This window comes from Panthera uncia, chromosome C2 (assembly GCF_023721935.1).
Source record: "Panthera uncia isolate 11264 chromosome C2, Puncia_PCG_1.0, whole genome shotgun sequence".
Lineage (NCBI taxonomy): Eukaryota > Metazoa > Chordata > Mammalia > Carnivora > Felidae > Panthera > Panthera uncia.
The window spans coordinates 67,265,468-67,281,989 of record NC_064810.1 but is presented as its reverse complement, the minus strand read 5'-3'; the positions used below and the strand labels follow the sequence as shown (position 1 = coordinate 67,281,989).

At 44.8% G+C, this 16,522-nt stretch overlaps 1 protein-coding gene across 3 annotated transcripts in view; it reads right to left on the bottom strand.

Annotated features, from left to right (window-relative positions):
- The window catches only part of PDIA5 (protein disulfide isomerase family A member 5), a 93,426-nt gene that overhangs the window by 72,134 nt on the left and 4,770 nt on the right, over nucleotides 1-16,522 (bottom strand). The window lies entirely within an intron of this gene.

Sequence of the window (16,522 nt, the reverse complement as noted above, 5' to 3'; positions counted from 1 at the left end):
AATTCTTCCCAGAGAACCCTGAGAACTCTGAGCACTGGAGGCACCAGGCACCTCTGCAGGCACAAGGAGGGGTGGCCAGAAGCAGAGGCTGGGGGAGGAGGTGTGTTAAAAGTCCAAATAAGGAACAGTCATACAGCAGATCCCCTCACCCAGCCTACATAGCTGGCTCCTTGCCTAGCTGTCAGAAAACACGGGGCTACTATATGGAGAGACTAAGAAAAGCTCTCCTGGGAGATACCAGGCAGGGAGTAGAAGTATGGCCCTGAGAGAAATCGAGGGGATTTAAGGGAAAGTCTATACACGGAACCTTGAGATCACTGATCCTCAAGCCCCAACTCCCCCCACATCTCCCTTCCCTTTTTCAGAATGTTGTCAGTCTTATTCCCCTAGGCAGGACATTAGAGAATGTTTCTCTAAGGAAACTGAGAAGCACAAGAAAAATAACCTAAAGATGGTGATTTGGAGATCCTCCAATGAAACAACTAACTTCCCACTGAAATACCCACTGTGAGGCCCTCTCAGTAAACAAATGCCCTTCACCTCCTCCTCACACTCACAGAGTCTCCAACGCCCATGCCAGTGCCTTGCTATTCAATACAGATAACTCAAGTTCACCAGATATTTGAGGAAAGCCCTTAACACAAAAGACAGAGATGAAAACAAACTAAAAGAAAGATGATACTTAGAAGAAAAGAAAAACAACAGAAGAAAACAGCAAAACTATAATTATTATTCTCAGAGAAACAAAATACTGCATCCATAAAACAAGAATTGAATGCTATGAGAAAGGAATAGTCAAAGAGAATCAGGAAAAACTCTTACAAAAAAACTCTCACAGAAATAAAAAATTTCAAAAGAGTTGAAAGTAGAATTAAAAAAAAACTCCTAGAAAATAAAACACAAAAATAAAAGATAAAAAATAGAAGAAAGATAAGAAAAATAAGATGGATCCATTAAGTGCAAATACCAAATTAAACTACAGTAAAACCTTGGATTGTGAGTACTTGTTCTGCAAGTGCTCCGCAAGGCTAGCAAATATTTCTAATAAATTTTAACTTGATAAATGAGCAATGTCTTGCAATATGAGTAGTACATGATGCCAAACATCACATGATCACAACTGAGCTAATGGTTTCTCTCTCTCTCTCTCTCTCTCTCTCTCTCTCTCTCTCTCTCTCGCTTTAGGATTATGGGTGACCAGCTCCCACGCTCAGATGCTCGGCCTCAGGCTGTGGCATTTGACAGAAATCAGTGATTTTTCAGAACACTGGAAGGTACCCACAACTGGAACTAGTGTATTTTTTGTCACTTCAAAGCACCTATGGACAGTCTTTTGCTTTTCCATACAAGAGTAAGCTAATGAATACTTTGCTTCATTCTGGGTCAGGCTGCCTACAGATATAGATCCCTTTCCTCTGTTGCCCTACTGCCAGTTACATTAAATATAGTATATGACAAGAGTTTATTAAAACTGTACTATAGCCAACATCTATGTGAGTGTATACAATGGCCCCCATGCAAAAAAAGATTCCATGGAGCCAACAGATAGCAGTGATTCCATTAGTGATAGTGAAAGTCATCCTACACAATAACCCTCTTCTTTCATCTCCCTCACACCAGTAACGAAGGCTTTAAAAGTTTAACTGCAGGTTGTTTATTTTTCTTTATATTTTGTATTTTCTTTATTATTTGGTATTATATTACAGTATCATAATAATTTTTATATGAATATTTTTGGGTTGCGGAATGAATCATGTGAGTTTCCGTTATTTCTTTTTTTAATTAAAAAAATTTTTTGGGGGGGTGTGAGCCTGGGTGGCTCAGTCGGTTGAGCATCCGACTTCAGCTCAGGTCATGATCTCACGGCTAGCGAGTTTGAGCCCCGCATCGGGCTCTGTGCTGACAGCTCAGAGCCTGGAGCCTGCTTCAGATTCTGTGTCTCTCTCTCTCTCTGCCCCTAACCCACTCGCATTCTGTCTCTGTCTCTCTCAAAAATAAAATAAACATTAAAAAAAATTAATGTTTATTTTATTTTTGAGAGAGAGAGAGAGAGAGAGAGAGAGACAAAGCACAAGGGGGAGGGGCAGAGAGAGAGGGAGGGCTCTCCTCCCTCCCTGCCCTGAAGCAGGCTCCAGGTTCTGAGCTGTCAGCACAGAGCCCAACGCAGGGCCTGAACCCACAAGCCGTAAGATCATGACCTGAGCTGAAGTCAGATGTTTAACTGACTGAGCCACCTAGAAGCCCCTCTTTTTTTTTAAATTTTAATGTTTATTTATTTTTGAGAGACACAGAGAGACAGAGCTTGAGTGGGGGAGGGGCAGAGAGAGAGAGGGAGACACAAAATCCGAAGCAGGCTCCAGGCTCTGAGCTGTGAGCACAGAGCCTGCCGCAGGGCTCAAACCCACCAACTGTGAGATCATGACCTGAGCTGAAGTCTGAGACTTAACCAACTGAGCCACCCAGGTGCCCCTCCATTATTTCTTACAGGGAAATTTGCTTTAATATACAAGTGCTCTGGATTACAAGCATGTTTCTGGAACAAATTATGTTCACAAACCAAGGTTTTACTGTAACTCCAGGAAAAGAAGTAAACAGAGGAAAAGAAATTATAAAAAAAAAAAAAAATCATTCAAGAAAATATCCCAGAATTGAAGAATATAAGTTTCCAGTCGAGAGAGCCCTGCACAACGAGTTAAAAAAAAACAAAACGAAACAAAAAAAACAAACTCTCACCAAAGTACATCACTGAAAACTTTCAGAAAACTGCTGACAAAGAGGAGATTCTGAAAATTTCAAAGAAAAAAAAAAATCCCAACATATACAAAAGATCAGGAGTCAGAATTGGCATAAGACTGCTCATTAGCACACCACAGAATAATGAAGCCTTGCCTTCATGACTCTCATGCAACATGATCTCCAACTGGAATTTTATACCCAGCCAAACTGTCAACAGTGAGTATAGACTTACACTTCAGAGCTGAGATGTGAAAAACTTACCACCAATACACCCTTTCTCAGGAAGGTACTGGAACTCATGCTCTACCAAAACAACAAGTGAATAAAAAATGAGAAAAAACATGGAACCTAGGAAACAAAGGATCCCACAGACAGAGGCAAGGAAAATTACCATGTTGACAGTGAAGAGGAGTCCAGGACAAATATCCTGTAGTCTATAAAGCAATGAGCCCATAATGGAGCAAAGACAAAAGGTTATGGATGAATGAGACAATTGTAGATTATCTGATATGCTTAATTATATTGATCAGTTAAATAATCTGACCAAAGTTACATAGTTAATGAGTAACAGGACCAGAACCTGAACCTAGTCTCTCTACCCTGCCAATCCACTGCCTCTTTGCAGCCAGAAGTCTTCAGCTGCCTCTGAGCTCTACCACTTAGTACCTAAGATGCCTAGCCAACATCACTCAAACTTCTACAGCTTAGTGCCTTGCATCTGACAGGGAGATAATGATACCTCCCTAGTGGGACTGCTGTGAGGATGAAATGGGGTAACTTACTGAACATCCTTTATAAATCATAAAGCACTTCAACAGTATCAGTTACCATAATATATAATACAAATTTCCATCTCAGCAGAATAGAAGATAGAAATGTGGCCATATTCTAGTGTTTCTAAATATAATCTGCCATTGGCATTCAAAGGTTCCTTCCCCCTAGGGTAAAACTATCCAGGAGGAAGAGTTGAGGAATTATTTCACCCTCATTCTGCCCTCCCAGAGCTGTGTATAATGCCTAAGGACCCATTGCCCTTGCACAGCCCATCTTGAGAGCTCGCCAAAAAGGTCATTCCATTATGTTATTACATGTTACTCTACTGCTCCCAGGGAGCTAATGGACTTCAGACTAAAAAGTCCATAGCTCAATGCACATGATTAAAGGAAAAAAAGAAAACAATCTGTTGGAAAAACACATTGATGCTGCTCTGTGTTTAATCCCCAGATAATATTATCAGTCAGGAAAAACAACTATCCTTGCCCAGTGCCTCAGCACTTTGACCTGTAGACCAGCACTCCTGAGACTGGCAGGCACCTACACTTCTGGAACTGGTGAGAAGGAAAGGGGAAAGGAGGGAGGATGGGTCCAGTGCCCACTTGCCCAGGCAGCACAGTGGCATGCTGCTGGGCCACAGTGACAGCAAAGTGTGTACAGCAGAAGCCTCAAGAGTCAAGTCTTATGGCATACCCACAGCTTCCTTTCTAAACAAACCCAGTGAACCCCTCAGATCATCTAACCAATAGCCACCCTCAAAGTAAAACCACTTTCCAGCCAGCTACCAAAGGCTCTGACCTAACGTTCACTCTCACACAGCAGGGAACTTAAGCTCAATAAGAAATACACTGAGCAAACTGACTTTGCTTGAACACTATAACCCAGTAGGATGCTAGGACTTAAACTGGGCACTGCCCATAGCCAGCCTACTTTAGAACTCTCTATGGAGGTGTCTCCTCTCCACCTCCTCCAATCCCTATTCTGCCCCTAGACTAAGAGCTCTGGAGGGCTGGGCCCAGCAGAGTGCCTGGCCCCTTGAAAGCCCCCAGGAAATATCTGCCCAGCAACATAAACCTGACAAATCACACTGGTTACCACACTCCTGACCTCTACAGAGATCACACACTAGGAAGATGTTATAAAGTGAAGGTATAATAGCTCTTGGGAGACATGGAAGGGGCCACCCAAAGCAGACAAACCACAGCACAGTGAGGGTCTGGGAGAGAGTGGGTAGGACCATGCCCCACCTCAAGAAAGCCTGGCTCAAGAGCCTCATCTGGCCATGACCTTAGACTGGGAAGCCATCAGGGAGGCTGGAGGTGGAAGGTGGAACCAACGAGGTGGCTGCCCAAGAGGAGAGAAATGGGTCTATACAAGAGCCTCGGGGGAAAACAACAGAACTCAGTGACTATTCCTATGTAAGCAAGGAGGGTACAGAGAAGAGGCTAAAGTGACTCCAAGGATCTGGGCTAGGAGTGTGGAACAACAGCCAAGATGGAAGACGGGAGCAGTGGCAGAAGAGGCTCTGGTCTTCTGTTGAGGGAGGTGATAGATAATATGCTCAGGCATGGACATGTGGACACACAGGCTTTCTTCAGGCTAGAGAGCGAGCCCTGAGGCCGGTGAAGGCTCCAGGGTCAGGTTCAGAGGGAGAGGACAAGGGAAATCCTCAGTTGAGGAGAGGAGGAAGGACCAGGAGGAAGATCAGGAAGGATAAAGTGGAAGTGCCGCGTCAACACAGACCAGGGAAGAGACACACAGGAAAGGGGGTGATCAATCTGCAGGCAAAGACCGTGGCAAAGTCCCCAGGGACATAACAAGCAAACCTTAACAGCAGAAAGGCGGGGGGAAGGCAGCCGGAAGTCAGGCTGCTGAGAAGGGAAAGCACACCCCAGTGTGGGAGCCGGGGTGACGAGGGGAAGCCAGGCAGGTAGTCCAGTGGGTCAGGAGAAGGATGGGCTGTCTCCACTGTGGACAAGTGTGGGCACAGGAGAAAAGAACTGGCCTAGAGAGGCAGGATTTGGAGATTTGGGGGCAAGAGAGGAAAAAGAGTCAGGATACCCAGATCCGAGAGAACCAGAAGACTTGGTTACTAAGAGGTAAGATGCCATGTTTGTTTTTTTTGCGGGGGGGGGGGGGGAAGATGAAAGGCCCCTGGGTGCCTGGCCTCAGACGGACCATCACCTCAGCTCACAACCACGGAGCAGTCAGGAGGACTGCCCTTGCCTCCCTCCCCAAGAGGTCTCTCCTCCAGCCACTTAACATTCTCCTTTCTCCTCCGCTTCCGTCTATTTTAACCTTTGCAGTGTGCACGCTCCTTCCTTTCCTGAAGATGCAGCTCCAGTGAGCCTTGAATCGCCTTGCCAAGAGCCTTCCTGCAGACTTCATAAGTCACAACCCACAAACCCTGATAACAACAATAATAACAACATTAATGATGCACAAACTCTCTGCTTTGTCAAGCCCTCAGGGGGGAGAGGGCAGCGTCTGAGAAGTGCTTCAGCAGCCAGCCACCTTCCCAGCCAGCCATAGAACTGTTCCCGGGTATGGCAGCTCTTTACATTCTAAGTCACTGGCTTCGGATCGTTCTGCTCACCAACCCTCAGCTTTAACAGTATTTACACTAGGGCCTGGGCTCAGACCCATAAAACGTTCCCCCAGTGCAGGGCAGAACACTGCTGGGAAGGCCAGCTGCCTCTGTTCCTGCTGCTGGGGAATCCTGGAGCCCCAAACGCCAGCGTCCCCTGTCAAAGTATATACCCGCTCTTAGAACACCATGCCCCTCCATCACAATAACAGCAGCCTCCACCCCCACTCAGAGCACGGGTCCCTTTCAGGGCCCAGCAGCACCCCGGCTGCTGGGCGCAGAAGCCCTCACTCCACCTCCACCACAGCTGGAGGCACGAGCCTTCTCATCTTCCAGACGCCCTGAGTGCTCTCCTGCCCATATCAGGGCCAGCCTACAGGCCCACTCTCATCTTCTCCCTTTGAGGGATCCCCACCCCTCAGACAGCACAGAGAGAGCACTGCTTCGGGAGCCAAACAGACCTGGGGTCAAACCCGGGCACCGTCATTTAGAGCAACATGACCTCTCAGAGCATCATTTCCCCACCTGTAAAGTGGAAAGGATAATACTGATACCTCCTTTGGGGGCATGGCTGAGGATTAAATGAAGGGGGAAAAAGCACATAGAGAACCTAACATAATGCTTGGCACACAGAAGTACATAATAATCATAATTATCTTATTAGTACTATTAGTGAGACAAATCACAGAGCAAGAACAACAGTGAAATGGGAACCACCTCTTCCTCTCCAGGGCCCTGGCTACAATCAGGCAAAACAGCATGTCCAGGCAGGAAGGAGCATGCACGTACACAACATTCAGGATATAACCTGAAACCTGCAATAATCACCCATCTGCATGGCAACCCAGACCAAGAGGCCACGTGGTACATGTAGAATGCTCCTTCCAGATTCTGTGCCCGTTTGCTCCTCACAAAACCTAACAAGTGGGTGCTGGCCTCATCTCACAGATGAGGAAACTGAGGCTCAGAGAGGTTAAATTGCTTACCAAGTCACACGATAGGTAAGCAGCAGAGCAAGGACTAGAGCTCAGGTCTCCCAGCTCCTGCCCAGAGGTGGTCTATTATTCTCAACCCCACAAGCTCCCTGGACCCAAGCAGAAAAAGAGCACCTCCTTCCCTTCAGAGCAGCCAGGAAAAGCCCCAAACTTCCAAAATCCCATGGCAAGAAGGGATTTATTACCCTCTGCAGTATCCTGTTGTCAGGGCCCTGGATCAATGAGCCCAGATGTGCTGTTCATCAGAAGTTGTGTACAGGAGTCTGAGCCCCTTTCCAGCTCACTCTCTCCCTCTCTAACACACAGCACACTTAAACTGCTCTCTCTTCACTTAACCTCACCCACCATCCCCACCAGACTAAGGAGATAAAGAGTGGTACAATCTTGGAAAATAATAGGGAGAACACTCCTTGCCACACTATACCCTCTGTTGGAAACAGTTCCAGATCTCTGGGGTGCGTGCCAGCACCCTCATGTTCTCTGTAGCCGGGGAGGCTGGCTGTCATTACCGATTCACTATTCAATGTGGATCATGAAGCCAGGGGTATTCAATTATGTAAAAGCAGCTTGCTAAAGGAGGGTGATTTGAAGACAGAAATTTTAGCATTTAGGAAAAGGGGTGGAGGTGGAACTTGACCTTTTTTGCTCTGTCACCTGAAAAAAGATACCCTTCCTATGTTGGGAGCTGTGAAGAAACCGGTTTTAATTTAGTGTAACCCACATTTTGCTCAAAATAGTTTTCAAATGTCAGAATCTAAAAGTCTAGACTCTAAAGAAGCTGGTGGTAAAGGGATCCAGGAAAAATGTTAAAAACAGATGACCTGAACCCAAGGTCAGAGAATTCGAGCTGACTGAGAATTTAGAGCTGGAGGTTTGGTGGAAAGAGCCAGAAACCCAAGTTTTGCACTGGCTTTACCTTTTGGTCGTGTGACCTTGGGCAAGTCTCTCTTTTCTAAGTCTCTGTAAAATGAAGGGACTTAAAATAATTTCCAAAGTCCCTGCCAATTGTGACATTTTGATAAATCTATCCTCATGATCACTACCAGAAAAGTACTGTAAGGTAAATTATACCTTGTGACAAAAACTGCTGAGTTTCTCTGGATCTGTGGCCACCCACATTAAAAGTCACTCCTCTGTGTCCCTTGCAGCAAGTGTGGCTGGCTGTGCAACTAAACTCTGGCCCCTCAAATATAAGCAGAAGTGTTTGGAACTGTTCCTAAGAGACATTTGGGTCTTCTTAGTCTCCTCCTCCTCCTGCCAGATGGAATTTAGACAAGATGGCTAGAACTCAAGCAGCCACCTTGAGACAATGAGGAGAAAGGACTTGTTACAGAGGTGTAGTAGTAAGATAAAAGGTACCTGGGTCCCTGACCCACAGGAGTATGTACTGGCCCTAGAACACCCCTTCCTAGGCTTCAACATGAGTGAATTACATGACCTCTGTAAGGTACTTATTCTGGGTTTTCTGGCAGGCATACAAATGGATATTGAGTCCCTACTGGAACAAAAGCCTAAATTGGAAAGAAATATTAACATTTGCTCCAGTTGGGATATTTCAAAGAGTCTAAGGCACTAAATCACGTATTATACTTCAGATAAATTGTTGTAAGGAAGGAGACAGAGGGACTATCAAAGATTTGGTTCACTGTGTTCCTCCTAAATTACCCAAGTTTCACCATGCCTGTTCCCGTCAGGTGTCTTGGTCACTTGGTGACAACTACCCACAAATGAAAGGAAAGTCAGCTAGTAGCTCTCCAGTTTCCCTGCAACCTAGGCCCTTTATGACTAAGAGGACCACTGCAGGAGACCAGAAGGCCTTGCAGTTCACAGGCTTGAGCTGGGCTGGCTGGTTTCCCCAACACAGCATTCCTCACATGCCATCTCAGGCCTCCAGGTAGCCCTCCAGAGCCAAGGACTCAAAATTCCTGAGGCTGCGCCACACAGTGGGCCCACAGGGCTGAGAGAACGAAATATTTACAAGTCCATGTCCTCCACCCTACCATTTCATCTTAGATAGCTTATCATCAGAAAGCTCAAATTCCTCCCTCTCCCATGCCTATCAGCCTATTGCACTCTGAAAAGAGCAAACACATTCCTTCTTCGGATCCTAGAGGTGAAATACCCTAGCTCCTCACATGTGCCCTCAAATCCCTCACCATCCTGAATGATCTACCTTAGACACAGACATGTTCATGATTCTCAGAGCTATCCCAATAGCTGGCAGCAGAGTGTTAGAGCTTAAAAAGAATAATGTGCTATATTACTAGAATTTATTTGGGGAAATAAATATCGATGCTTTCATAATTCAAAATAGAGGAAATTAGTCTCAACACAAATCTTGACTGGTGGGTCACAGTTAAAAATAAATTGAGAAACATCATTAACGAATCTCTTAAAATATGGTGCCCAAATGTCACAAAGTGCTGGCAAAAGTACAATTCATTTCAAAGTTATTTGGCACAATTCACCAAGTATCTCAAAAAAAGTATTTATGCTTCTTGACTTGGTAATTCCACTTTTGGGAATCTGTCCTGAGGAAATTAGCAGGGGTTCTGACAGATGACTCACACGGTCCTACTCGTAAGAGTCAAAAATTGTAAACAACCTAAATATTCAAGAGCAGAGGAATGGTCATTTAGAGGAAACCATTCAACAGAATAATACAGCCATTTAGATGATGTTTTCGAAGACTGTGCAATGAAGAAATATTTGCTTTAGTGTTAAGTTTCAAAAAATGGAGTTCAAATGTACATGGCATGATTATAACTACACACAAAATTTTGCTCAGAAAAAGACTGGAAGAAAAAAGTGCACCAAAGTAAAACTTCATCCTTAGATAGATTTCATTCTTCCCCTTTGTTTTTCTCAGTCACCATAATAGGCATGTCCAAGTTAAATCTTTAAAGAAAAAAAAAATTATCACCACTTGGCCACCATCAAGGAAATAATTAACAATCTCTAAGTATCACCCCACAAGCAAATATAACTTCACAGCAGAGAAGCCTGGCAGAGACCTCCTTAACTAAGGGGCCAGCATTAGCACCACCAGTAATGGGTAAAATTAGCACCATATGCCTCTGGATATAACACACTGAACAGAAACATCATCAAAAACCCAGTTGAAGGACATTCTTCAAAATTATCAAGGTCACAAAAGACAAAGCCTGGGAAACCGGTCCGGATTAAAGGTGACTAAAGAGATGATGATAATTCAGCGTGCCATTCTGAACTAGGTTCTGAGCCAAATGCTACATTTCTGATTTTGATCATTGTCCTGTGGTTACGTAAGGGAATATCCTTGCCTTTTAGGAAATATTTAGGGAGCAAAGGTGCATCACGTCTGTGAACTTTATAAACGGTGAGGGAGAATGTGATAAAACAAATGTGATAAAATGTTAATATGTGTGGAATCTGGGTAAAGAGCAGATGGGAATCCTTTGTATTCTTCTTGCAACTCCTCTGTAAGTCTGAAATTAGTTAGAAAAAAAATTTTTTTTTTTACCTAAAAAAAGACAAAGGGAAAAAAAAAAGATGCCCAGAAAACAACCAAATACTGCCCCCACCTCTTCCACAGGCCTGAAACCCTCGGCCGGCCGGCTGGCCGGCCGGCGCTCACTGGTACTTTCCCGTGTAAGAGGAGAGCTCATCTGCCATTCTTCACTTCCAGCTACCTGTCTGCTCCTCTGCTCACCTGGCACCGCGTAGTTTTTTATAGGAACTATTATACGAAATCTGCAAAGCACTGTGCATGCAACACATACCCAGAATGTCTTTGATGAGAGACAGAGAAAGAGAAATACAAAAGAACATTAATTTTTAAATATGGGTAATTTACATCCCTTAATAAAGGCAAATTTTAAGCATCTGTCACCAACCACCATGGCTAAATAGCACTCTTCACCAGGAATGAAGACCTAACCTCAAACCAAGTTTGGGAATTTCACCACTGGTACTTCCCAACATGCAAATGTCTACCCTACAGCCTCCGAAATAAAGGCAAGCACCATGAGTCCCTGAATGGGGTGTGTGGGTATGTGGGTGTAAGACAGACAGACAGGGCCTGGCTGAGATATGGACCCCTGAGTAGCTGCAGCGAGGAGCTAAATGTGCTTTTTAAGAGAGAGAGATGGGAAAGCACTTGGCAAGGAATAGAACCCAAGAGAGAATTCCAAAATTCAAGGCCTAGGGATTAGCCCATAATAATGATAATAGCTCCATGTACAGAGTGCTTACTGTGTGATCAGGAGCAGCTGAGCAGCTCACATGCCTATCTAATTTAATTATCTTGGCAAGAGACTTCAGTAGGTACTTGCAGTACATCTATTTTATAGGTGAGGAAACTGAAACTAAGGAGAGCCAAGAAACCTGCTCAACATCACACAGCAAGAAGGTGAGAGAGCTGTGACTCAGACCCCCATCGCTGGTGCCCCAGTTGGAGCACAAAGACCACAGATGCCTGGAGCCACCCACATCTCATTGTTTGTTCTTCCAAATACAAAGCTAGCTGCATTTCTTATATGTTGCTTCCTTTAAAAACCATACCTTACATGTGGTCTACACAGTACAGTTTTCCTCCCCTCTCTTCCCCCGCAACATGTGGCTGTCAACAAGGGACAATTCAGGGGCAGGACAACTGATCCGAGAGCTTATAAAAACAGGTTTTCTTATCCTGAAATTGCAACTGCAGTGCATTTAACCAGGACTTAAGTCCCTAAAGCTTTTAATGTTTTGAAAAACCTCTCCTAACGCCAAGAGGGCTTTGGGTCACTGCCAGCCTGGTGTGCCAGGCCTGCTAACAAGAGCTGGTAGAGGGAATAGTGAATTAGGCAGCAGAGAAGGAGGAAGAGCAGGTAAATTCCCACTCCAGAAATCGAACTCTGGCTCAAAGCTCAGTTAATTGATAAGAAAATAACAATTCAAGTGCTCATGACCCATGGTGTACATCCGTGCTTTTACACACATTATCTTGCTCAATCCTCTAAAGCTGAGGGTTTAAACCAGTGTTTTCCACCCTTCAGGACTCAATCCAAGAGCTGAGTCACAAATCAATTCAGTGGATTACCACCAACATTTTTTAAGTGACATCAAATAGAAAACATCAGTATGTATCATAAATAACAAGACTAAGTATTCAGCAAAACATTTATATCTGTTACATATACTTGGCTATAATGTAAAACGTACAGTTGTCCTTGCAGGAGTTGCAGCAAAAATATCTGAAAAAATGTCACAATCTGTGTGGGAGGTGGTGCTATCCCCACTTTAGAGATACGACCACTGAGGCTCACAGAAGTGAACAAACGCCCCTCAGGTGAAGCCCAGGACTCAGCCCAGACCTTCTGAGCACAGTGAGTCAAGGTGAACGCTCCCCACTGGTGCCCCTCAAGCCCTCTCCACTCACTAGAGCTCCACCCAATACAAGACCAGAGAGGCCGGCAAATCTGCCTCCCCCTCCAACGCAGCCATTAAGCACAACCAACTGGAAAAAGCCACAGTGACAGCCTGACCCATCTTTCCCCTGCTCCCTGCTTGCCTGCAGTTCTCCACACGCCTTCAGGGAAAAGCAAAGCAGTGTGTGTTCAAGCCAAGTGCCACCTCACACTGTGCCCGGTGTACACGGATCATGACCTGGGCAGAACCTGGGCCACACCACCCAGCCCAGAGCAGCAGCCCTGGCTGGCAAAATACTATCCACCACACAAAATTAATGTTGTTTACTTGTAAATCTGCCTGGTTTGCACGCACACCAGCTCTAAGTCTAGGCTTTTTAGAAATAGATTCCTGGGCCTTATCCTTAAAGAATAGCATCTCACAGATCTGGGGAGGCCAGGAATCCAACTGTATAAATAGACCCTTAAGGTGATTTGGATCCACAGCCTGGTAGGAAAAACCTCTATCACTGACCCATCTTTGGACCCCACATCACTCCCCTCTCAGATAGAGAGGCTCTCTGAGGGCTCGCAACGACTCCAACATGGATAACGTTACAGATACCTCCAGTTCTCCTTTGCCTCAACCTCTTGAACTCTATCTTCTTTGTAATCCCTCGTCCCCTAACCTCCAAACGCTGAAGTTCCTCAGGGCTCACTTGTTCTACCTTCTCTTCCTTCTCTCCATTCTCCATGGGGATCTCACCCACCTCCTGAGCAGCACCCCTAAATTAACATGTCCAGCCCAGATCTCTCTCTTCAGAGCCACATCCTCACATCCTGCTCACTCTGGTTCCTAAACTGGGGTCACATAGAATTCTCAAATGTTAAGAACCTAAATCTCATACAAATAGCATATTTCGAAGGGTTACTGAACTCGGTTTTAAGTTTATTTTGAGAGAGAGAAAGAGAGAGCAGGAGAGGGACAGAGAGAGAGGAAGAGAGACAGAATCCCAAGCAGGCTGTATGCTGTCAGCACAGAGCTTTATACAGGACTTGAACTCATGAACCATGAGATCATGACACTCAACCGACTGAGCCACTCAGATGCCCCAGGGTTACTGACCTCTTAATAAGTGACCCACTAAAAATAGTCACATCAAAAAAGGATATAAGGGAAAAAAGGTTTAAAGAAGATCTCAAAAAAAAAAAAAAAAAGTTATAAAAAACTAATATGCATATGGTTCAAAAAAAAAAAAAAAAAAAAAGAAGAATCCTGTTGTAAGACTGCTAAAGTAGGTATCAAACCGGTTAAAGTCCTGCAGGGCAATCACCTCTGGGTCTCTCTTCTCTACCAAACAGAAATCATTTGCATCTTATCTACCTTTAAAATATGGGTCCTAGAGGCGTCTGGGTGGCTCAGTTGGTTAAGCGTCCGACTTCAGCCCAGGTCACGATCTCGAGGTCCGTGAGTTCGAGCCCCACGTCGGGCTCTGAGCTGGAGCCTGCTTCCGATTCTGTGTCTCCCTCTCTCTCTCTGCCCCTCCCCCGTTCATGCTCTGTCTCTCTCTGTCTCAAAAATAAATAAATGTTAAATAAATAAATAAATAAATAAATAAATAAAATATGGGTCCTAAAGAATAATACAGTTATATTCCCTAGAGTACTGGATGGCCCTTAGGTGTCCCTCTTAGACAATGCTCTAATATGACATTAAAGAGACACTAAATCATCTTTTATTTCCATGGTTTTGGATAACTCTTTTTTAAATATTTACTTATTTATTTTGAGAGAGAGTGAGAAACAGCACACATTGGGGGTGGGGGGGAGGGGAGATTGGGAGAGAATCCCAAGCAGGCTCCAGGCTGTCAGCACAGAGGAGCCTGGCATAGGGCTCCACCTCATGAACTGCAAGATCATGACCTGAACCGAAATCAAAAGTCAGACACTTAATCGACTGAGCCACCCCGGCGCCCCTGGATAATTCTTCTTTACACTGGGGCCTATGAACTTGAGTGAGGAAAAATAGTATCTTTATTTTCACTAACCTCTAACTGAAATTTAGCCTTACTTTTATCATGAGTGTAGGCAACAAATTATAGTAGCACTAGCAGTGTCTGTGACTTTGCCACCAACAGAAATCATATATTTTTTAGCCCTTACCCCCAGAAACCACACTTTCCATATTACAATAGGCGTAGATATCCTGAAACATTGTTGATGCTCGTCACTAAATATTACCGAAAATATCAAACCTGCCATTAGATCTTCCTAAATGAAACATTAATAAATACAAATATTTTATCACATATTTGTTATATAATTTGGGAACTATATTTCAGTATCATTGGTTTCCTTTGCTGTACTATGCACTGTTTTATACACTTAAAAACATGATTCTAAGAAAGTCCTCTGAAAAGCCTTTCCTGACTTGCTGCATTAGGTTAGGGACCCATGTTACACATTCTCTTATCACCTTGTATTTCCTCTTTCCGGCACTTTACCACCTGAATTAAGTAATAAGTTAGTGGCTCTCCCACTAAGCAACAGGAGGAAGGGATGGTGGCCATCTTATTTATCATTATGTCCCTAATGCCTTATCATGGTATGTCTGACTCATAAAAGACTGTCAAGAAGTATCTGTTTAAAGAAAAAAGAAAAAATAGGGCACCTGGATGGCTCAGTTGGTTGAGCATCTGACTCTTGATTTTGGCTCAGGTCATGATCGCAGAGCCATGGGATTGAGCCCTGCATCGGGCTCCATGCTGAGTATGGAGCCTGCTTAAGATTCTCCCTCTCTCTCCCTCTACCCCTCTCCCCCACTCGCACTCTCTCTCTAAAGTAAAACAATTAAAATTAAAACTAAATACATAAAAAAGACCTATGGGATGAATGAACATCTGGGACATGGGTAGCATGCAGATGCTGGTCTACATTCCTTGGAAATAAGGAGCAGGTACCATACTCTGCCCAGGACCTAGCAAAGTCAGACCCTTTGACAAAAGTAAACCCACTTATTCTTCACAAGCCTGCCCTACTTGGCCCAACAACAGAACTTTCCAGCCAACCCCACTTCTCAGCTCAGATACTAGACCACCTCTGTGTTTCAGCCCCAGCGTAGGGCTCTCAACCTAGATCTCCGTTAATACCTTCCAAAGCAAGGATTAAAGCATCTGCTCATGAGTTAATGACATCTGCTCATGCCAAAGGGTTGGGGGAATAGTAGGATTCTCTGGGGGGTCAGAAGATGGACATTCTACTCCAATCCCAGCCAGCTGCAATAAAGCCAGGCACAGCCTCACCATCAGGCCATCTGGGAACAGAGTACACATCAAACTGGGGGCTCAGGATGCCCTTGGAGAATAAAAAGACACCAAAGGCTATTCTAGCCCCACAGTCCATCTGAGTATTTAACCCCCCACCACATGATTGCAAAGCTAATTATTTAGAAGTGGTTTCACCAAAATGAAATATGTGGGAATGCTTTGCAAACTCCAAAGCCCTCTATAGATATGCCAAGTGTTTTATAATTCTCATCGACAGATCACCTGGGTAGCCAGAGGCTCCAGCCATTACTGCAGGATGGGCCAGGCAGCCTAGCAATGGGTGGGCATCCCTGCTCCTCCCCTCTCCCACTGGGATCTAAGATGCTAGATGTTAAAAAAAAAAAAGGAAGGAGGAATGGGAGTGTGGGGCCAAAGAAACCGTGGAAGTCTTGGTAACATGAGCACTTAGGTTCCTTACACCCCATGCATCACTCTCTGACTCACTGTCACTTAGCCACCACCACCAGTTGAGACACAAGAGCCCCACTGAGCAAAACCGCAAAGCTGAAGCAAACCCATCATGGAGGCGGTGTGGTTGGTATCATCATTCTCAAAAGAGTATCCACTTTCAGAAGAAAGGAGAGAGAAACATAAATCTTTAGACCCTCTGCAGCTCCCTCTACTTCCTCAGAGGCTCTGCAAGGGCCCACTGGGGAGTGGCAAAGAACGAGTCAAGAGCCCAGCTCAGAGGAACTGTGATGGGGAGAATCCCAGCAGTCCCAGCAGCACAGCCCC